Source organism: Hypanus sabinus, chromosome 2, assembly GCF_030144855.1.
Source record: "Hypanus sabinus isolate sHypSab1 chromosome 2, sHypSab1.hap1, whole genome shotgun sequence".
Lineage (NCBI taxonomy): Eukaryota > Metazoa > Chordata > Chondrichthyes > Myliobatiformes > Dasyatidae > Hypanus > Hypanus sabinus.
Genome location: NC_082707.1, coordinates 26,004,293 through 26,023,224, shown reverse-complemented (window position 1 = coordinate 26,023,224; position 18,932 = coordinate 26,004,293). Strand labels below are relative to the sequence as shown.

Below are 18,932 nucleotides of genomic sequence, written 5' to 3'. Positions count from 1 at the left end.
TGTCATTTCAAAGTCAGGCCACTGCTCCTCTTTGTAGTACTTTGATTCAATTATATGCTTGAGACATGAACAAGAAAAACATGAAACAATAAAACAAATTACATTCAAACTTGCTTTCATCGTTATTTACTCAGTACCCTTTTTATGAGTACATCTGTCTTTTAAAGGAAAATAAAATTCAGACTTTCTGTCAGCACCTGCCCCTGAAAATCAGGCTGACTGAAGTCAGTGAAGGCCTCGTCTCAGACCCCATAGAAAGCTGTGGTAACAGATTTTTTTTGAACAGTTCAAAGGGTCCATTTTCCATCTGTGTTTGGTGAAGACTGCAGAAACCATGGGGCCATCTGCAAATTCAGCTTCATTGCTAACACTTGCAATAACAAAGCTGTTATTTTTCAAAGCTGTTCTTTCTCTCTCTCCCACTCCTCCTGTGGTGGCTGTGCAGATACGGTTCAGGGAAGGTGCGAAACTTCTAAGCTGGTAGTTTGCTCCTGGACTTTGCCTCCAGTCGGTGGGTGGGGGGGAATGTTCTTTGAGGATGTCATGGCTATGGCCTGCACAATGTGGGTCCCTGCCAACAGAGGCCGGGCGTCCTGCACCAAGCCTGGGAAGAAATGCTCTTCTTTATTCTTATAGGAAAGCCGCTGTGAGAGGAAGGCACAACAGTTTCAAGGGGCAATGCAATTTAAAGTCAAAAATGTAGGTGGCACTGTGGGTCCATATATTTCACTGAAAATCACAGTTGCTGTCTGCTCCACTAACACTCAATATTCTGCTGCCGTTATTCCCTATTGGAACCATGCAGGTGTTGGAATCATCTCAATGGTTTCCTTCCCTTATTTTTATCCCTCATTTTACATTGGGTGAACTATATTTCCTAAATGTGGATGTGTCAATATTCCAGTAGAGCAGATACTCTTTCCAAAAGTATCACTACATTTTATAATTATGTTTAGCTTTCTTTTATTTTTTGTTTCATTTAAGACTTGGTGGGGGGAGGGGGCGGGGGTAAGAGACATCCACGGTGAGATAGTGAAATTCAATAATCACCTAAATGCATGTATGGAAAGGACCAACTCAGAGATCATGTTCTGATTTTCTTTATGCATCAAAACTATGTAGCAAGATGCAAAGCTCTTTGAAGTTTTACTAAATTGCACCTTCACAAAGACTTTAGTCCCTTTCACTTAAAATATTCTGTGCATAACACACAGGGCAGGCCCAGGCAACCTATTTGCACTTCCGCTAGACAAGAAATTATGACAAGAGAAAAATATGTACATTTATTAAACTCCAAGCTGTGAAACAATAGTGTAAGGACCCTCCCATCCCAAGTTCAATTTTGGCCAGCAGCACTGAGATAACCTGAAACAGACAACCTCTTTCCTGTTTCCCCCATTTCATGTGTCACTAAATAAATCCCTGGCTTATAGGTTTGAGAAATAGCCATTGCTTCCCTGGTGCAGCTTGCAAATTGTACCATTTGCCTCGGCCTCCCCAGGATTCACCTGCAGAGTTCTCACCTAGTTCATTAACTTCCATTAACTGGGGTGAATGGTACCAATGACGTACAATTCCACAAGGTTTAGTTAATGCACCAGAGGAAGCAAAAACAGTATGCTGGTCCATGTTGGAAGTATGTACATATATAATAGATTGACAAGACAGGTTTGGTGTTTGGAACATGATTTCAGCATTTTTCCGCGACATTGCTGGACATGGGCTGTTTCTCAATGGGACTGTTGGATAATTGAGATAGTTTTGCATCAGTCCATAATGGGAGATTTCAAGGACTAGGTATGAGATTCCCAATGCATTTTCCTTTACTCACTGTTTTGATGGGAGGTCAACATGATGAAGTGTAGGAGGGGATAGTAAGGCAGAATGATGGGAAGCTAGCTCCTTAAGTAATTATGTCCCTCAACAGATTGAAATACCATGTCAGGTGGCACAGTAACACAGCTCATAGAGCTGCTGCCCCACAGTTCCATGACCCAGTTCAATTGTGATATCCTGTGCTGTCTGTGTGGAGCTTGAATGTTCTCCCTATGACTGCATGGATTTCCCCTGGGTGCTCTGGTTTCCCTTTGCATCCCCGAGCCACGCAGATTCATAGTGTAATTGATCACGGTGTGTTGGTGGCGGGTAAAATTGTTGAGAATGTAGGGGAAAATAGGTTATAGGGAAAATTAGGGGATTGATTTGTGACTGGCACAGACTTAATGGGCCAAACGACCTCCCTCGCTGTTATAAAAATATATAGAAATGCAGATTTTATAAAGAACTTAGTGAGGAGCTCCATGTTAGAAGCGTGATCTTCTCCATAGATGGAAAGTAGCTTACACACCCTATATAACCTTAGTAATTCACCAAGTCAAATTGACTCCAAATCTTGGCAATGTTCCAGTTTTACATTTCTTCTCCTTGAATCCATCTGTCACTCTGCTCCATAGCTGGACTCCATGTGGTGAGTGGCATCAAAGTCCACGGGGTTACAATGGGGAATCCACCTCTATGATCTTAAGCCAGCCAAAATGACACTCAACTAAACAGGAATTTCTAAATTGAAGGTGAGGAGGAGAAAAGTGAGGAAATCGGTTTCTTTGAAATATTTTAATACTTTTATTTATATTTTTTTATTTTCTTTTGATTATTTATAAGTATTTTAATATTTTTTCTGTATCTAAAATTTATAAACTCTATTAAAACGCTTCCTGGTTTTGACAGAAGACACATTCTCACTCCAACCTTTTTTTCGCTTTCCAAGGCTGTTGAGTGACTCATCTTCTGTAAGTTTCTATTTATTGATGGAAGAGGTAGCAGGAGAATTCTGTGTTATCAAAGTCCAACAATCCTTCCTGTGTTGTGCACCTTGGTCCAGAGGAACATTGCTTTGTTTGGTGGTGTATATGTTGAATGTCAATAAACTTGAACCTGAAATTACTGTTGTTCGCATGAACTGTGTCCAAAGTTCACCTGTGGTGAAGGGCTGGCTCTTGAATCTGGTTGTGGGAATGCCAGTTATTTTTATCTTTATTGTCTAAAGGCTCTTCAATGCTTTTGTTATACACATCCACTAAAGATATTGCTATCATCACATTCCAGACTTGAACCTTACAGATAGTTCCAAGGATTTCAGGGGTCAGGTGAGCTTCTTGCCTGCTTTCTTGCTTGTTTTTTGTATCTTAACCATGGAAACTCTCATCCACTTCAACGTTTAATGTAAGACCCAAGATATTGACGAGAGTCTCTCAACAAAGTGTCACAGAAGAGCATGGTACAATGATTAATCTTTCTGTTATATTTCTTGAATATTGCAAGGCCTAGAGTGGATGTGTTGGGGATGTTTCTTGTAGTGAGGGAGTCTTGGACCATAATGGCAGATGGACTATATTGTAGGGAAGAGTACGGTCATAAACTTTGATAGAAGGAATAAAAGCATGGACTATTTTCTAAACGGGGAAAAAAATTCAAAACTCAGAGGTGAAAGGGGACATGGGAGTCCTCATGTAGGGTTCCCTAAAGGTTAACTTGCAGATTGAATTGGTGGTAAGGAAACCAAATGCAATGTTAGCATAAATTTCGAGAGGACTAGGGTATAAAAGCAAGAATGTAATGCTGAAGCTTTAGAAGGCATTAGTCAGACCACACTTAGAGAATTTTGAGCCCCTTATCTGGCATTGGAAAGGGTACAAAGGAGGTTCACAAGAATGATTCAAGGAATGCAAGTGTTAATGTATGAGAAACATTTGATGGCTCTGGGCCTATACTCACTCGAGTTTAGAAGAATGAGGGGGAATCTCATTGAAATCTATTGAAGATTGAAAGACCCAGAGTGATTGTGGAGAGAATGATTCCTATAGTGAGGGAATTTAGGATCAGAGGGTGCAGCCTCAGACTAGAGGGATATCCATTTAGAACAGAAATGAGGAGGAATTCCTTTAGTAAGAAGGCAGTGAATCTGTGGAATTCTTTGCCACAGATGGCTATGGAGACCAAGTCATTAGATATACTTAAAGTGGAGATTGGTAAGCTGTAGATTAGTCAAGGCATCAATGGGGAGAATAAGGTTGAGAGGGATAATAAATCAACCATGATGGAATGGTGGAACAGACTCGATGGGCTGAATAGCCAAATTTTGCTCCGATGTCTTATGATCTATGGTCAATATTTAAAGCAGAGGTTGATAAGTTCTTGATTAGTAAGGGTGTCAAAGGTTATAGAGAGAAGACAGGGTTGAGAGGGGTAATAAATCAGCCATGATGGAATGGCGGAGCATATATTCTATGGGCTGAGTGACCTTATTCTCTCCTGGTCTTATGCATAAGCTGGCATGGACATTACTTCCACCTTTTAGTCTGGAATGTTTTGCAGTTTCATATCAGGAAAGAATCTGTCTGAACCATTGGAATTACTAGCAAGCAGCCACATTCCACAATATGTTGGAGAATGGTCACTAATAAAATAGCTGAGCATTTTCAGGTAGAGAGCGTTTCCTTGTGAAACTTCCTATCACGGCCAGTTTTGCTAGGGTTCTTTGGTGCTAAGTTCAGTTAAATGCCTGGACTTCTCTGGACTCCCCTCTGCAAGAAAAGAGGATTTAAACATATACTTGCACATGGATGCCATAGTAATGGCAGAGTTGTCCATTGCTTCCCCAGAGGCAGAGTGGCTTGATGTGAATTGTGGTGTTATGCTGGTCAACTGTGAGTCAGAAGGTGTGACAAGTTCGTCTGCACTGGGTGCACAGCAATCTGCTATTAAGAGTATGTAAGGACTGAATTCCTGATGAGCACAGCATCTGCTCTCAAGGACCCTGCTGGTTTGCTGAGGAGTTTGTTACATGTCTTAAACTCTAGCCATTTTGCTCGTGACTACTCTGTGCAGTATTAATTTAAACTTAAACTGGTTATGCATCTACCTTGTCTGTTAATTATAGTGGTGGATAGTGTGGACTGGAAATTCTTATAACCCTGGGGTGGAGTCACCATGCAATGAAGCTGGGCAACTTTGCTGTGTCATTGCTGAGGCCTTCTCCAGCTCAGAGCAAGCTGCCCCCTGATGCCCCTTCAAAAACTCTGGGCAAAGTTGAGGGTTAGTGATTGAGTTTGTGGCAAAAAAATCATGTTCTGCTTGGTGGAGCATTCAAGAATCAAGATTCAACATTGTTTCTTGTCATTCATCAGTACACAAGTGTAAAGGAGAATGAAATGAATTTACTCTCGATCCAATGCAGCATAATAAAAACACAATAAGCATAAGCAACACAACAATTGTAAAAACGTAGCTTTATACATGGACTGGCTGCATGCACAGAGAGTGACGCTAGGTACCCACTGAAGCAGTCAGCATAATCAAAGACATGGCCGATCCTGGAATTTCTCTTCTCTGCAATTCTCATTGGTTAGCAGAAAATAAAAGCCCAAAAGCACGTACAACCTGGTTCAAGGGCAGCTCCGACCCTGTTATTATAAGATTATTAAATAGTTCCCTAGTACAATCAGAGGGACTCTTGACCTCACAATCTACCGTTTATGATCTTGCACTTTATTGTCTACCTGCACGGCATGTTCTCTGTAACTGTTAGAATTTATTCTGCATCCTGTTATTGTTTTATCTTCAAGACACTGTAATGAATTGATCTGCATGAACAGCGTGCAAGGGAAGCATTTTACTCTATCTCGGTACTTGTGACAATAATAAACCAACTGAAATTCCATTTTCAATTTTAATAATCAATTAATTTATGGGTGAAGTAATTAAGTAATTAACTTGTGGGTGAAGTAATTAAGAAGAAATTAATGGAAATTAAGAAGAAATAGAAACCCTGAATTGTAGATCACTTTTTTGAGACTATGTAAGAACCATCAACAGAATCAGCAGTTTGTATAACTAATCCTTTATATTTTAACAAGCAGACCCATGTGGCAAACTGTGCTCTTGGTTTTTCTTGAGGTCAAGGAAATAAGCACTTGTGTTCAGATTCTTTTGAAAATCATTTTTGATAATTGCAGTTAAGACATGGATCATTACGGAAGTCTGTTTCGTCAATATTTGAGATGTAGTTTATTAGAAATGATGTTTGCTTTGCAATTAAAAACTTGAGGAAGTTGAAACAGAAGGTAGTAAAATTCTACTGTGGATTGATACATGTTTTGGGACTCTATCAGATCTTCAGAGAGCAATAACTTTTGCCTTATGCTGGATTTTAACCTGACTTCGTTCATTGGTGAGTTTTACAAAGATTTGAAACTGCCAGATGTGGGCATATGCAGTTTCAGAAATTTGGGAGGGTGATCTGGAAGTTTGGGCTGTGATGATCTTCATGACTTTTCCTCATTTATATATGTTTGAATCTGTTGAATATCTGAGCAAGATGGATCTGCTTTTGTGCACCATTCACTAGAGATTCTAGACTTCAATCATTTACTCAGTGCAGCCAAACTCATGTGAGAGAAGGGACTGACTACTTGGCATCACAGAGGAGTGAATGACTCAGTTGTTCCATTGGTCCCAGGGTGATGAACCATTTCTGGTTGGAGGTAAAGCCCAGGTTCTGTATTATTCCTTCCATCCGACTCAATGAGTGGTTATGCTGCTTACCACACTGTGTATTTCAGAGGTCTTCCACTACTAAACCAGTAATAGAGATGTACATCAGCTGATACTATATGTATTAGCACGAGCCCCCTGACATGACCTCGCCCTTTCACAGTTATATCCTTTGTATCCATCCCTCCCGTTACCTTAAAATTTACCTTTTATTTTTCATTCCCAGTTTTGATAAGACATCTCCAACCCAAAATGTTAGCTCTCTCTCTAGATAGATGCTGCCTGATCTGCTGAGTGTTTCCAACAATTTCTGTTTATATTTTAGATTTCCAACATCTGCAGCATTTGCATTGACATGGTGAGAACATATAGAAAAGTAAGGGGTTCAAGTACTGATTTAAAGTCGATTGAAACCAACATATATACCTATGAGCTGTAGATAGATAAGATTAGGTTATATCATGGCTTTATCTGCAAGATTCCATTATATAGGTTTGCAAATGTTGAACTCAATGGCACACAATGTTATATGGCGGTCTAGAATTTGTGATTAGTTGTTGACTCCACTGAGGTTTAATGATACAATGACAGGGAACATCTCCTTTAACAGAGCTGCTTGTTTGTGTCAGTTTAAGAGAATGCCCAGGGCCCATCTGCTGTCATGCTATTGAGCTTGAAGAGCAACCAATCATGTGAAGGCAATTTTAATTAATTTTTAATACAAAGTATTAAACATTGGAGCACACGTGTGATCAATGTTGAAGCTGAAATACCAAAAGCAAATATTTATTTTGAAGTACCTTATTATTTTTATAGTTTGAAATACTTATTTAAAGATAGTATTTTTGCTTATTATTTTGCTTATTATTTTTATAGTTTGAAATACTTATTTAAAGATAGTAAGATCTCTATACGTGAAATCGATTTTTAGGACCAAATAGTTTGGACATGGCACATGATGATGATGACTTTGGTAAATGGTGCTTACCGTGCCGTTAAAGTTCCAAAGTAACTGGAGCAATGACAGTAAAAGTTTGTTATCATAGCAAATTCCATGCCATTGTGTTATTTTTAAATTCGTTTTTAATTAATGGCTGTTGGATCTTTTAGTATCTGTGGGAACTTTGAAGAGGTACACTGTTTTGTCACATCTTAAAATGCCAAATAACAACTTGAATTTATAATTTAAGATTGCATATCCAGATCAGTACAGAAAACAACACATGATAAATTATACTGATGAATGTTATCTGAAGCCTAGTACAGGAAATTTTTCAGGTATGTTTTTGCCTCATTAAAATGTTCTGATTTTCTACCCCTTCCCCAGTAGATTTGATATTGAAATTGTTAAATTGTTTTCCAGGCGTCCTGGGGTTGCTCTCATGAATTACCATAGAACATGGGTAATCTAATTGCTGTGCGAATGCTACTTCAGATAAAATTGGAATAGACATTTTGAGCCTTCTATTTTATCAAAAGTACAGTAATCCCTTGATTAAAATTGCTGGTAGTTTACATTACAAATAGTTCAGACAGGACTGTTTTCCCCAGAATATTCCAATTGAACTTTACAAATTACAGCATTAATATGGACACTTTATAATGTAGGAGGACATCTTTTAATTGAAATAATCTTGGTTCAATTCATTTGATTGTTTAGGCTTATTTTTCCGGGGTGGTTGTTGAAATGACATGTTTCTAATATAGTCTTACCACTTTTAAGCTGCCTGTTTCACATTTCCAGTAGAGAGTGGACATATTATTGGGGATCACTGTCTTGCTATGTCTGGACTCATTAAATTCCATTTTATTGCAGTGGATGTCAGGAAGCCAAGGAGACTTTTGAGGATTATGTTGCTTGCTTCTATTCATTTGTAATAAATGCAAGAAATTTGGATGTGTCATTGCAATCTTTGGTATGAAGCACCATTTTTCTTTGACACCCCATTTGATAACCTTTGTGATGTGCAGAGATCTTGTTGCAGAATTTTCTAAGTTTTCTGCCGATTCTAAATTTTATACATGACACAGGATGCTGCCTGAAATGATACAATTTACTGATGAGGACAGTCTAGAGAGGCTAAGCATCTTTGTTTTCCCCTGGAATGGAGGAGGTTAAGAGGGGACACAGTTGAATTATATAAAATTATGTGGGCTATGAAGGCATTCTTTCCTCACGTCAGAAGTGATTGAAACCAAATAGTACAGTTTTAGGGTAAGAGGTAAGAGATTTAAAAGGGATCTGAGGCATACCGTTTTCACTTAGAGAGGGGTGATTACCAGGCATATACCACTGCAGAGAGTGGTGGAAGTAGAATTGCTAACAGCATTTAAGGGGTGTTTAGACTTGCTGGAAAACAGGACTTATGTAAGTGGGTACCCACTAATCATCACGGATGTGGTGGGCCGAATGGCCTGTTTCCACGTTCTGTGAAAATTCCCAACGTGGCTCTTCCTATCCAGAATAATGTGAACCAGCTCCAATCAGGCCTGCCGTTGCTTCGGAGGGATATAGATCGCACCTGGAATGAAAATGACACTGTTTTTGTGCCCACAAGGAACTGGGCTTCATGTTAGAATTCCAATATATGTCAGACAAGTGAGATAATACAGCATGGTTAACTTCACTCACCTCAACACTGATTCCACATCCGATGGACTCACATTCAAGAATTCCACAAGTCAATGTATTGTATAGTTGAGATTATGAGGAAGGCTGGGAGATGATAGGGCAAAATTGCAGTCAGAGGGACAAGTTGAGGTGCAACAGGGAGACAAATTTGAAAAGGATGATCGATACAGGACTGAAGGTGTTATATTTGAATGCACACAATATATGGAATAAGGTAGATTACCTTGTAGCACAGTTTAAGAGATTAGCAGGTATGATATTGTGGGCATCTCCGAATTGTGGGTGAAAGAAAATCATAGGTGGGAGCTTAACATCCAAGGATACACATTATATTGAAAGGACAGGGAGGTAGGCAGAGGGAATAGAGCTCTATTGGTAAAAAATGAAATCAAATCCTTATAAATAGCTGAATTTGAATCAGAAGATGTAGAATCCCTATGGGTAGAGTTAATAAAGTGCAAGGTAGAGACCCTGATGTGCTATTTACAGATCTCTGAACAGTAGATAGGATGTGGGATATAAATTACAATGGACAATAGAAAAGGCATGTAATAAGGACAATGTTACAATAGTCGCTGGGGATATCAATATGCACATAGATTGGAAAAATCAGGTTGGTGCTGGTTCCCAAAAGAGGGAATTTGTAGAATACCTATGAGATGGCTTTTTAGAGCAGCTGGTGGTTGAGCCCACTTGGAAAGGGGCAATTCTGCATTGGGTTCTGTGTAATAAACTAGATTTGATTACAGAGCTGAAGGTAAAGGAACCCTTATGAGACAGTGATTGTAATATGATAGAATTCTCCCTGCGGATTGAGAGGGAGAAAATAAAGTGAGATACATCAGGATTACAATGGAGTATCACAGCATGGGAGAGGAGCAGACCCTAGCTAATTAGAAAAGGTCACTAGCAGGGATGATGGCAGAACAGTAATGGCTGGAGTCTTGGGACAATTCAAAAGGTACCGTATAGATACATCCCAAAGATGAAGAAGCTTCTAGAGCGAGAATGACATAACCATGGCTGACAAGAGAAGTCAAGGACATCTAAAACAAAAAAGAGGGCATATGATACAACAAACATAAGCAGGAAGTTAAAGGACTGGGAAGCTTTGAAAACCCAGCAGAAGGCAACTTTAAAATCCATAAGAAGAGAAAATATGAAAAATGAAGGAAAGCTAGTCAATAATAGAAAAGAAGATACAAAAATGATTTTCAAATATATAAAGAGTAAAACAGAAATGAGAGTGTATATCAGACTGCTGGAAAATGATGGCTAAGAGGTAGTAATGGGGGACAAAGAAATGGCAGACAAATGTAATAAGTACTTTGCATCAGTGTTCACTGTAGAAGACACTAGCTGTATGCCAGAAATTCAAGAACGTCCGGAGCAGAGGTAAATGTAGTTGCTATTTCTAAGGAGGAGATCCTTGGGAAGCTGAAAGGTCTGAAGGTAGATTCGCCACCTGGATCAGATGGACTACACCACCTGGTTCTGAAAGACTTAGCTGAAGAGATTGTGGAAGCATCTTTCAAAAATCACCAGATTCAAGAATTGTTCCAGAGGACTGGAAAATTGAATTTTTCCTCCAGTTTGTAAGAAGGGAGGGAGTCTGAAGAAAGGAAAATATAGGCCAGTTAGCCCGACTTCAGTGGTTGGGAAGATGTTGGAATCCATTTTTAAGAGTGAATTTTTGAGGTACTTGGAGTCAGCTAAAGCTAGCGTGGTTTCCTTAAGGGGAAATCTTGCCTGACAGATCTGTTGGAATTCTTAGAAGAATTAACAGGCAGGATAGACAAAGAAGAGTCAGTGAATGTTGAATATTTGGACTTTCAGAAGGCCTTTATGGAATGCCTTTGGAAAAGCCTTCTGCTGCACATGAGGCTGCTAGCAGGGATACATTATTGGCTGACTGACAGGAAGCAAAGAATGGGAATAAGTTCAAAGTTCAAAGTAAAATTTATTTATTACATGACAACACATACACCCTGAGATTCTTTTTCTGCGGGCATACTTAGCAAATCTTAGCAATCAGTAACTGTGAACTGTAAATATCAGGAATTATTAACTATAAACAAACTGTGCAAATGAAGATATAAATCATTAGCAATAAATAACAAGGTAACAAGTCCTTAAAGTGAGACTATTGGATATGGGAACGCCAGAAACAGAATGAGTGTAGTTGTCCTCTTTTGTTCAAGAGTCTGATGTTTGAGGGGTAGTAACTATTCCTGAACCCGGTGGTGTGAGTCCTGAGCCACCTGTGCCTTCTACTTGATGGCAGCAGTGAGAAAAGAGCATGGCTTGGGTGGCGAGGATCTTTGATAAGGAGTGCTGCTTTCCAATGGCAATGTTTCGTGCGGATAAGCTCAATGGTCAGGCTGGTTTTACCCATGATGTACTAGGCCAAACCTTTTGTAAGATTTTCCACTCAAAGACTTTGATGTTCCTATACCAGATCATAATGCAGCCAGTCAGCACACTTTACGCCACACATCTATAGAAGGTTGCCAAGGCTTTTGATGACAGGCTGAATCTCTGCAGACTCCTGTGGAAGTAGAGGAAATAAAGGGACCTATTCTGGTTGGTCGCCGGTGACTAGTGGTATCCTGCATTCAGAATAGGGACCATTTCTTTTCACATTATATGTCAATGATTTGGATGGTGAAATTGTTGGCTTTGTGACCACATTTGCAGACAATCCAAAGATCGGTGGAGAGGCAGATAGTGTTGAGAAAAGTGGGAGTCTGCAGAAGGACTTAGACCAATTGGGAGAATGGACAAAAATGTGGCAGATTGAATATACAGTAGTTTAGGGAAGTGTAGGTCATGCACTTTGGTGGAAGGAACAAAGGTGTGGACTATGTTCTTAACGGGGTGATAATTCAGAAATTAGTTGTGCAAAGGGACTTAGGTGTCCTTGTGCAGGTTTCCCTAAAGATTAAGCTGCAGGTGGAAAGGCAAAAGCAATGTTAGGACTAGAATATTTATTTATTTATTTATTGAGATACAGTGCGCGCTTTGAGTCAAGCCAGCTAGCAATTCACCATTTTAATCCTTGCCTAATCATGGGACAATCTACAATGACCAATTAACCTACCAACTGGTACGTCTTTGGACTTTGGGAGGAAACAAGAGCACTCGGAGAAAACCCACCAGGTCACAGCGAGAACATACAAACTCCTTACAGCCAGTGGTGAAAAATGAACCCGGGTCACCTGTACTGTTAAACATTGTGCTAACCATTACACTACCATGCCATAAGAGCAAGGATGTAATGCTGAAGCCTTGTAAGGCATTGTTCAGAACACACTTGGACTATTATGTGCAGTTTTGGGGCTCTTATCTGGGAAAGGATGTACTGGCATTGTGGATGGTTCAGAGAATCTCAGGGTAGTATACGGTGACATATACATCTATAATAAATGTACTTTGAACTTTGATCCATTAAATGCTACAAAACCAGAGAATCAAGCAATAAACTGGAAGGACTCAGGGGGTGGAGCAACATCTGTGGGAGGAATCATTGATGTTCCTGTGAAACCCAGCATTAGGACAGAGTGCTGGGTTGTGATGCAGGACTGATGATTTCTACCCCCCCCCCCGCCCCACAGATGGTAGTCGACATGCTGCATTTCTCCAGCAGATTGTTAGTGGCTATAGAATCGAACACCTTCAATCTCTTGTGTATTAGCTAAATTGGAGTCCATTTTGAGGTGAGAGAGCAGTATATATCCTGTATTAGACATCTCTGTCTTACACAATATAAAAAGTTAGAAAGAGGATTTATGACAATTAACAAGTAGACTTGACCAATATATTGAGAAGTCTTTTAATTCCGATAATACTTAAGTAACTTGAACTTTACACTTATTGTTTATGGGATCTGTAGAACTCTTCTGTTCAATTCCTTTCTTATAGCACACAGGCAGTCTTTTATTACATTTTAAATGTTTCAAATAGTGGAATGGGAATGGATTTTTCAAATGGTTAAAGAAAAGATCATTTTCCAGCATACCAGCATTTCAAAAAGAATCTGGCAGTTCCAAGTTCATAGAATTTAAAGGTATTGTTTTCTTTGTCAGATCGTCTCATCACCTGCTTTCAAGTAAGAATCAGCTTTTAAATCAACCAATATACCCTACTGTGGCACTTACATGTTGCTGATGTGCTGTCTGCTGAGGAGGTCTTTAGGAAAGGAAAGTGGGGCGGGGGGTAACTGAAAACGTGAGCACTTACACCATCCAATTCTCTCTACCTCTTCATAAGGATTTAGCAGCTCATCCTAATCACAGACCATTACAGAGAGAATCAAACACCCTGATGGTACTTACAGTCCAAAGGAGAAAGATATATGTAGGAAGACCACCGTGCACTATTTGTAGTGTGGACTACAATGAAAAAGGTATCTTTGCATCATTTTGTATTGACTGTACTTTTTGATGTGCAGAGCAAAAATGCTTCTGTGCTTTCTTGAGCTACGTTTGCATGATAGATGGGTGTGCGGATTCATGCAATGAAGCTGTTACTGTGACACCCGACTGACAATACTGACTGAGAAGCTCAGGGTCAAGCTGGAGGAGGTGTGGGTTGGACACCTCTCATATTGATGGAATTTTATGGACATTAAACTTTGGCCCTTCTGTTTCTTCAGTAGTCCAGAAGAGGTTTGGAATCAGAATCAGAATAAGATTTATTATGAACCTCATGTTGTAAAATTGGTTATTTTGTGGCAGCAGAACAGTGCAAGTCATAAAAATTACTCGAAGTTGTAATATGTATATATATATATAGTCAAAAGAGGAATAATGAGGTCGTGTTTATGGGTTCATGGGCAGTTCATAAATCTGATGGCAGAGAGGAAGAAGCTGTTGCTAAAACATCGAGTGTGAGTCTTCAGGTTCCTGCACCACCTCTCTAATGGTAGTAATGAGAAAGAGCATGTACTAGATGATGAAGTGTTTGCCATCTTCCCGAGGAACAGCCTTTTGAAGATGTTCTGTCTGGTGGGAAGGCTTGCGCGTGTGATGGATTTGGTTGAGCCCACAACTTTCTACAGCTTTTCTCGGTCCTGCTTTTGGAACCTCTGTACCATGCTACAGTAACAGTTGGAATTTGATTTGTTTGTTCACATACAGCAGGGTGTTTCTGCAGAATGTGGGTACATTCCTGTGGTTCTCATGATAAAAAATAGAAGACACTTAGTCAATCGAGTTTAAGAACAATGGCCATTCATTCCTTGTGACCTGTTCTCTTTCACCAGCATGGATCCTCAGAATACTTTTCCTGAACATGTTCTGGGCCCAAAGGTCTCTAAATATTCAAGATCCCCCGTATCTCCCTGACCTTCTACGCTCTCCTCTTTTCTGAGTCAATTACATGAAATGACTCTTGCAATCTAAATTCAATCATCCTAAAATCCACAGTTGAGTCATGGATTTTCAAGCATTTTCAAACTGGCTCAAGTTTTGTCCTTGGGTCTTCTTATCGAAAAATTATTTTGCTTCTCAGTGAGCACAAAGGGGCATGGAATTACTTAGAGCCTATGGCAATGACAGATTAGGTTGAGGTGGTTTGGCTTATCCCTCCACCTCTGGTACAAAGCATGTTGGCTATTGTTGGATAGGTTAGTTGGGGGTCACCTATGATAACCTGAAAGATTTTAAGGATCTGGTGATCTATTCTTGCTTCTATTTTATTGTTTTCTTGAGTTTAAAAGCGAGGATTGATTTTACACAAAGTCAAATTTTCCTCCCTCTTAAATCCAATGCTGGAGATGAAATTGGGAGACCATCAGATTAGAGACCAGACAGCTAACGAGAGAAGGTAGTTCTCGTACAAGCTCAATGTATCACAATGAAAATTTTGTCCTGAAACTCTGGTCTTCCCATCTCCCAATGTAAATTCAGCAGGCATCACTGGAACTTTGAGAGAAATTATGTCAATACTAGGCCAGATGGTGTTTCTTGTTGTGACGTGTTCTCTACATTTTACATTATATTGCTCTGTTCTCTAATAGTGGAGACATTCTAAAGGAATTCGTTGGTTGAGGTATGCATTGAGTTTTTTTTTTGTTTGATGGGAGCCCTGCTGATACCCTAGCATGTTCATAATAGGAGATTAAAAGAACCTCAGCAGAGTTTTATAATAAAATTAAGAAAAAAGAAATTCAGTGCCTACTTTTTTTAAAATTTTACTGCCAAACTTATATTGGCTTTGATTTTCATATGTACCATTGCATCAAATGAGGAATGGAGCTAAATGTATAAACAGGAGTGATTCACCATGGCATTAACAGTAAATAATCAACAATGGAAATCGGTATTCTGCATTTAGCAAGAAATGAATAAATGCCATTTCACAACTTGATATAACTTGATAATCATTTTATTTTACCAAGGAATCAATTACTTGTCACATTTTATAAAGTTTGTTGTGAATTATTTAAGTGAAAACTCAAATTAAATGGAAGTATTTTCCCCTTGAGCACGTCTCTATTTCCCTTGTGCGTGCTCATGAGAACAAGTGTCTTTTTTCTGAAGTATAATTTTCTTTTCAATAGGATTACTCATAACATTTGGAGTGTTTTGAAGTAAAATGCACTGAGCTACAGATTGTTTCATCATTGGCAGTGGGTCTTACCTAGCCATTGACCTTGGCTGCCCACATTCTAGCACTTGTCTTGCCATTGGCTCCCACAGCAAATCATGATTGAATTAAACAAGGGGCCAGATACCTTGCATCAGGCCCAACCAGGGACCTCATTAATTTAAATCTTCATTAAAACAATCTCGGTTAAGGATTCTGTTTTTTTTTAAATTTATTTCAGTGTACATTCATGGTTTAGATTGATGCTTTTCCGAACATTTGTTATGTTTTTTTTAAAATTAATTTTACTTGTTTCTTTATTTCTGTGTTCTATTTTAATCCCTCATTATCACTGAATATCAGCTCCATTTAGAAACAGGAGTAGGGGCCCTTTCATTCTGTCTCAAGAGGCCTTGTTACCACTCATAGTCCAACCTGCCTCGCAGTGGTGCTGAGTTTCTCCAGCACAGCACATCCTATGGAGGTGTTAGCAGGGGGCGTTGGATAACTACAGCCGTAGTGTAGGCAGGGGATCAGACTGACTATGATCCAGCTCACTATTTTTACGCATGGGAATTTTTCAGATCCTATTGCATAAATTCATTCTCAGGAAAACTCTATCTGTTTAAGACTTTTGCTTGAGTAGAGATAAAATGTCTCAATATACAATATACATTTTGATGTTATGCTAATCATGGCAGCATTTTCTATAAACTCAATGCTTTCACACACCAGAATTTGCCACAAGAAACTCTGATCTGAACTCTCCTGTTATGGTATTATAATGGATGTGGCAACTCTACCCACCTCATTAAAGCTCTTGAGATCCTAGCTGCATCAGTTCTAAGCAACTCTTCTACTTTCTTAGAAGTTTGTGAAGTTTTGGCACAATTTCTAAAGTTTTGACAAACTCCTGTAAATGCACAGCAGTGAGTATCCTGACTGTTTGCATCTCAGCCTGGTATGGAAACACCGATGCCCATGAATGGAAAAGCTTATAAAAAGTATGGATAGAGCCTACAGGAAACAGGAAAGCCCTTCTTACCACTGAGCATATCCACATGGACCTCTGCCTCAAGAAATGAGCATCCACCATCAAGGTCCACACGGTCTATCCAGGCCATGCTCTCTTCTTTCTGCTGTCATTGGCAAGGAAATACAGGAGACTAAGGTCCCTCACCACCAAGTTCAGGAATAGTCATTACCCTTCAAATATCAGGCTCCTGAACCACCTTGGACAACTTCACTCACTTTAACACTGGGTTGATTTAACAACCTATGAACTTGCTTTCAAGGGCTTTATAACTCTTGTTCTCAATATTATTACTTATTTGTTATTAATTTTTTTTAAATTTTATTTTTTCTCAGCTTAAGCTGGTAAAACTTGAGGTACAGGTATAGCCAAGCACACTCATTCCTCAATTGCTAAGAACTGTTGGACTATTCTAGTGGTGTTTAGTATTGTGGCTTTCTGGAGATTTATATACAAATTGCTCTGTAGGCCTAACTACACTGGACAACAAAGATTTTGCTTCCTGAATACTTTTGGGAGTATTTTATGGATTTTGGGCTGTTGATCATGAAAATCACCTTGAAATGTCCCTATCATGTGCCATTTTTTGAAATCACCTATATTTGTTATTTCAATTCACAATTCAGGACAATTAAAATGTTGCCTACAATGTAAGCTGGAAAGCTTTCTAACTTGTCCAGGCATGCTTGGGCACGCTTAGGCGACACAGCTGCTGCACGGCAGGACAGATTTTAGTAATAATTATTGGGTTCAGGACTGTAAGGATGAAATTTGCTATCACCAGGCACAAAAATTAATCTATGAAGGATTTTGATATTTGAGACAGGTGCTTCCCAGAATAACAGACGCCAAGATTAAGGAAAGCATTTTTGTTGGTCCACAAATCAAACAGGTCATCAATGACAGGCAATGTGAAGAATTTCTAGTGGGACCAGAGAAAATCACATGGAAGGCATTCAAGGAAGTTGTTGAAATTTTTTTCGGCATCTACAGAGCACCAAACTACAGGCAGCTGGTTGAAAGCATGCTTCAAGCATATAAAACCATGAAATGCAACATGTCACTAAAGATCCATTTTCTGCATTCCTATTTAGACTTCTTCTCTGCAAATCTTGGTGCTGTTAGTGATGATCATGGTGAAAGGTTTCACCAGGACATTGCGATCATGGAGAAAAGATACCAGGGCAACTGGAATCCATCAATGCTGGTGAATTATTGTTAGACACTTAAGCAAGAAGCCTCAGACACTGAGTACAAAGGAAAATGATTAACAAGATATTTTTAACTTAATTGAACTATTACAAAGCATCAGCACCATTATGCAATTAAACACATTATATTCAATAAAAGTTAATTTGTTGTTTCTCCAAATTCCTACGTGATACAAGTAGTCTGAAATTATTTTGCTGTTCAGATTCAAGCAGTCTATCATAAACAAAAAAAAATTCTGAGGAAGCAACACTTTTGAAAAAAAATTGTTGCCCAGTGTTATTTAAAGTTATTGTGTAGCGACTTTGGGATGATACCAGTTGTAGATGCTACTATCTGGACAATGTTTATCCTATTCATGTTCCATAGTCTTTCAATTTCCTCTTTTAATTCAGCATATTTCTGGTGTTTTTCACCTATAGATTTCTGTATGTTATGTGTGTTTGGAAAAGCTAAATCTATTAAGCAAGTTGTTCTTGCTTGCTTATCGTGTAATATTACATCCAGATGGCTATTATGGATTGTCCTATCCATAATAATGGCTCAGTCATAATATAATTTGTAGGACTCCGATTTTATTACTATTATTTGTTTTTTTTTGTATTTGCACAGTTTGTCTTCTTTTGCATATTGGTTGTTTGTCAGTCTTTGTGTGTAGTTTTTTTATTGATTCTATTGTATTTCTTTGTTCCATTGTGAATGTCTGCAAGAGCATGAATCTCAGGACGGTATAGGTGAAATACTGTATACTGTATGCACTTTGATAATAAATTTACTTTGAAGTTTTAAAAGTTTGAATTATGACCAATGGTGGATACATGATGCAGTCTCAGGTTTCATGGATACATGAAGTTATTCTTAATTTTGCCCTTGGATTTAACACTTTCTACAGTGGTCTGTGGAGGGATACTCCGACAT

General features: G+C 38.9%; 1 long non-coding RNA gene across 1 annotated transcript in view; it reads right to left on the bottom strand.

Annotated features, from left to right (window-relative positions):
• Positions 1-244: 244 nt before the first annotated feature.
• Positions 245-18,932, bottom strand: part of LOC132404470 (uncharacterized) — a 102,568-nt gene continuing 83,880 nt past the window's right edge. The window contains exons 4-5 of the long non-coding RNA XR_009515548.1: positions 8,937-9,074; positions 245-644 (exon numbers count right to left, since the gene is read on the bottom strand). This is a non-coding gene — a long non-coding RNA (uncharacterized LOC132404470). The remainder of the gene's footprint in view (positions 645-8,936; positions 9,075-18,932) is intronic.